The sequence below is a fragment of the Sceloporus occidentalis genome, unplaced genomic scaffold (assembly GCF_023333645.1).
Source record: "Sceloporus occidentalis isolate IW3139 unplaced genomic scaffold, rSceOcc1.0.p SCAF_2, whole genome shotgun sequence".
Lineage (NCBI taxonomy): Eukaryota > Metazoa > Chordata > Lepidosauria > Squamata > Phrynosomatidae > Sceloporus > Sceloporus occidentalis.
Genome location: NW_028316982.1, coordinates 104,414,788 through 104,420,408, shown reverse-complemented (window position 1 = coordinate 104,420,408; position 5,621 = coordinate 104,414,788).

Sequence of the window (5,621 nt, the reverse complement as noted above, 5' to 3'; positions counted from 1 at the left end):
AAAATAATACAATGAGATGTAAAATGGACAGAAACTGAAGACTAAGTACATAGAGTTTTATATAAATACAGAATTGTAAAGCACCAATGGTGGACAACCAAAGAAAATAACGAATGCTTAAATTAGAAGAAGAATGAAATAAAGAATGTGTATAAGAATGATAAAATGGGAGGGGGATAAGTGATATTGTTTATTTTATTAATGTATGATTTTGTGTAAATATCCAAAAAAACTGAAATAAAGTATTTTTTAAAAAGCCTTTCCTAGATCTCCCTTAAAATGTCAGCCGTTGAACATGGGAACTTTAGTACCCAGAGCATGTGCTCTAGCACTGAGTTATGGACCTTCCCATGGAAAACAGAAACAATAAATCTCTGTTGTACCTTTCAGTGACTATTGTTACTTCATTTTTCTCCATGACTCTGAGCTTCCATCTTCAGTTAAACCAACAAGTCTATTCTCTCAATTACCATTTGAACATTTTTCTCTGGACTTCAACACAAAGTGATGCTCGGCTGTAATGTGAAGCAACAACAGAAAGTGAAAATTCCATCTGAATGCTCTGCTTTTGTATGATAAACTGAAAAGCAGTGATAAATTCAGCACTGGTAGGACACAGAAGGAAACAAAGCTGCTCTCTTGGGTCAAAAAACATATACCTTATTGAAACCTCAGTCTTCCAGAGAAGCTCATTAAAATTATATCACTCTCTGGCCAAAGCCTATGCGAAAACTAACTAGCAGGCGGAACGTGAAATGTTGGGCTGGCACTACTCCCATTGAACTGAACTGACCTGTTAAAGATAGAAGACTGTGCATTTTATGCCACTCAGTTGTGTGTATACTCTATACTCCAAAAATGAACTGTAATCCATAATGCAAGCAAAAAGTCACAGGGATGAAAAAACACTAAGGCATGCCATATTTTATGCTGGCAAGGCAACATTTTACATTGATATAATACCCAGATAATTCTCTTGAATTGTTTGGAGCTGCTGCAGATGCACAGCAGCATAAATGAGATGAGAATATGTACATCAAAATGTAGGAAGCTGGAATGAGTGCTTCAGGAAGGCTATAAGGCAGCAGAGCAGATTAATTAAATGTACACATCTCTTGCAGATTCCCTCCTCTACTCCAAGTGAACTTTAGTTCTCCTAGAGCACAATCTCAACTAGTTGAAATATCCAAGGGCCAGCTCAACCACTATTAATGCAAGTGAATCTGTGCTGAAGCCGAACTCCTTGGAGCATGGTGGTGTTGAAAATTGTTTAGGATTGCTCACATCCTAGTTCGAATATGTACTGGCATTATGGTGAAGGAGGTTTGGATCCAGTGTAACGTGCTTCCATGGTTGCTCCATCTCCTCTCCCCTCCTTTTTTTTTTTTGCCCTTCCTGCCAGCACCTCTTAGCCAGTATATTTCTTTACCAATAGCAGGCCTTATGCCTAATCCTTACCTCCTACAGCTAGCACTTCTTTGAATCTGGATTGCACTGTTACGCTGCAATTCTATATATATGTATTATGTTATAGATTGGAAACCATGCAATGTCCCAAAGCCTGCTGGACTAAAAGTCCTAGCAGGCAATATAGCCTGACAGAAGTTGCAGCTCAACACTATCAGGTGGCCTCATGACTCCCATCCTTACTAGAACTTTGTTGTTGTGTGCCTTGAATTTCAATTTATGAAAACCTTAAGGCAGTTTTCATGGCAAGATTTGTTCAGAGGGGATTTGCCTTTGCCTTCATCTGAGGCTGAGAGAATGTGGAAACAACTTGAAGGCAGATAACAACAATGTTCTAGTAAGGATGGGAATCATGTGGCCACCTAGATAGGGTTGAGCAAGGTCACTCAGTGGGTTTCCATGGCTGAGCAGAGATTTGAAGCCTAGCGTTCAGAGTCATAATGCAACACTCAGACCATTACACCACAATGGCTGTCCTTGCTAGGACTTACTTCTGAGTTAATCATTCAAAAATCAACATAAATCAATATAATACTTTAATATTACAACTGGGGTTGAGATTTCTCACTTGAGCTCTTAATGGAATAGCATAAATGGATCTAACAACTCTTTTCAGACAAAATGCTCAGGGAGAACTAAGCACTGAAAAGGATATGATGAATCCATATGAATCAGAAAGGATCTAAATATCTGCAAAGCTATACATTCCTTGTCTTAACAAAAACACTACCATTGTCAGTAGAAATAATATAAAAATATTGTTGTTGAGTCAGACTAAAACCCATGTCATTCAGCTTTATTCTCTTCCTCATAGCCACCCAAACACATAAAGTCCACAGTGTAGCTAAAGTGGTATAGGTCCTCTTGGAAAAATAGGAAAGCTAATGCAAAGAACTTTATCGTATATTCATTAATGGTTTAAGATGAATCTCGACAACCATCTCACCATTGTGTGCACATAATGACATGTTTGGTATAGCGATTCTGTGTAATATTTGTGTGCAGATAATTGTTTGTTAGCTTTTGTATCTTTTTTCAGATGTACTTAAGCAGAAAAAAATGGATAACATGCATTTTGTAAAATAAAATTTCCTCTTAAAGGAACAGGAAGGCAAGGAGGGTTGGTGATGCTGTACTGGAAAGAAGATCTTGCTTACTTTTGAATGGAAAGACCATGGCAAAAAGAGTCTAAAAGATCAAGTAATGTCTGAAGTATGCACATGGCCTGCCAAACCTCTCCTCCCTATTTGTGAGCAAGTTCATTTTACTGAAGTTTTAAGGGGTTGGAATTTTAAAAAAAGTTTCTCGTGAGTTGCATCACAATTAACAGCTACACAATTTCTTCTTTGTTGAGAGGATATTTCCCTTGTGCTGTTACTGAGGGTGCTACAGCAGTAACTGTGTCCCTAGCATGGCACCTTTTATGCCCTAGACATCAATTGGAGGTACTGCGCATGTATGGATGGGTGGGGAATAGTACATCCCCCCCGCCCAGAATACATATATATTGTGCGTGTTTCTATGTGTTTATGCCTGGCAGAGGGTTGGACTGGATGGCCCTTGTGGTCTTTTCCAACTCTATCATGCTATGATTCTATATTGGGAATATTACTTGCAAATTCTGTGGTTGTCTTTTCCTAGGAGAGAGAGAGAAAAAGAATCTCAGATATTTTCTGTGGAATATGTGACTGCCCTATAATGAAAACAAAACAAGCCATTCCTATATAATGATCACAATTAAAAAGAGGCAAGAAATTAACCAGCCACCCAATTAAATTCCTTTTTAATGAAGTCCACATTTCAAGATTTTAATCTTTCTAACATTACCATATTTTCCAAATAGCCAACTGCGCAATCTATTGTAGTATATCAATTTATTCCAGTATGTCTGGACTTAATGTTGTTTATAAACTGGATACAGTTCCCAAGACAAAGATTACCTCAATTTTAGGCTAGGAGGGCCATTAAATAAATAAATAAATTGTCATCCAAGTTTTTGGGGGAACTATAGAACATCCATCAACGTATATAGTTGAACACTATGACTGGATTTATAAAAAGGGCATGCACAACTGCTTTCTTTGAGCAGCTATTATTCAGTGAAGGTGGGGTTAAGAAGAAAAGGAAGAAATACCAAATTGTACCATGTAAGGTCAAATCTTTAGTGATGTTCTTATGTCAGAGATGAAAAAACAAAATGAAATTATATACCTGACAGATTTCATCTTGCCTTGATATATATTATTTGATTACATTTCCATGCCCAAGATTCACTGAAATATATTTTAGCAGATAATTTGCTGAAATCAGGTTGATTCTCCCTGTACTGCTTTTTGTATATTCTATTTAAATTGTTGTTAATATATCCCCAATAGTCTACATTGTACCTCAAACAGTCATATAAATACACATAAATTGCAATGAAGTTCTGCCTCAAGGAACTTACAATCTAAGCTTATTTTGCAGTTGCTTTTAGAAACTAAAAAGATGTGTGTGTGTGTGTGTGTGTGTGTGTGATGACAGCCAGTGAGGCATAGTGTTTGAGCATTGGACTAAAACTCTGGAGACCAGAGTTCGAATCTTGGTTTGGCCATGGAAACTCACTGGATGACCTTGGCAAATCACATGCTCTCAGCCTCAGAGGATGGCAATGGCAAAACCAGTCTGATTAAACTTGCCAAGAAACCCCCATGATACCCCCCCCCTTTTAGGGTCATCATAGGTTGGAAATGACTTGAAGGCACATAACAACACACACACACAATAATCTAAATGCTACAACTGCTGTAATATGGTAAAAGATGTCCTTTCATCTACCTCACTGTTGCCTTAACATCCACTGATAAAATTACCAGTTTGGTAGATGAAAGGAATGCTGTGAATATAGCATATCTTGATTCCAGTAAGGCCTTTGACAAAGTTTCCCATGACATTATTGCAAACAAGCTAGTAAAATGTGGATTAGACAATGCAACTGTTAAATGGATTTGTAATTAGCTGACCAGCTGAACCCAAAGGGTACTCTACAATGGCTCCTCTTCATCCTGGAGAGAAGTGACCAGTGGGGTGCCACAGGGTTCTGTCCTGGGTCCAATGCTATTCAACATCTTTATCAATGACCTAGATAAAAGAATAGAGGGCATGCTTATCAAATTTGCAGATGACACCAAATTAGGAGGAACAGCTAATATCCCAGAGGACAGGGTCAAAATTTAAAATGACTTTAATAGATTAGAAAGCTTATGAAGGGATGTCATATTGAGGAGGGAGAAAGCTTGTTTTCTGCTGCTCCAGAGAATAGGACTCAGAACAATGAATGTAAGTGACAGGAAAAGAGATTCCACCTCAACATAAGGAGGAACTTCCTAACAGTGGAACACACTCCCTCGAAGTGGGGGTGGAGTCTCCTTTCTTAGAGGTTTTTAAACAGAGGCTAGATGGCGATCTGTCAGGGATGCTTTGATTGTGAGTTTCTGCATGGCAGGGGGGTTGGACTTGATGGTCACTGTCGTCTCTTCCAGCTCTACGATTCTAATAAAGCTGCAACTTAAGGAACAGCAGAAACTAACATGAATTATGATACTCCTCCTTCACCATCTAAAAAGACTGGACCCCAAAGAGAAAAGTAACTTAAAAGTTGCAACTGCACTGTAAAATGTTATCATTAACTCACCATTGTAATGTAACATATTTATAGTACTGGGAAAGAAATTCATTACAAGTAACTGGCTTTTGTAATTAGTTACTTCCAAGTTTTTGTGTTGGTGAATGGATGTATGGACAGGTTCAACGTTGCTGTCACACTGTATAAGTGCAGTTTGACATCACTTTAACAGTCATGGCTGAATCCTACGTAATCCTGAGATTTGCAGTTTGTTGAATCACCAGAGTTCTCTGATAGAGAAGACTAAATATCTCACAAATCTACAAATCCCATAATTCCATTGCATTATGACAGTTAAAGCAGTACCAAACTGCATTAATTTTGCCATGTATATGCAGCTCTAGTTGATGCAGTATGAAAATGCAGACAAGGCATCCCAAAGAAAGTGGCCTACCATTTGTGTATTCACACCTTGCTCCTTCTAACAACTCTATATACTGATGTATAAGTCTAGAAAAGTTAGTAAAAATAATTGACCCAAAAACCTGGG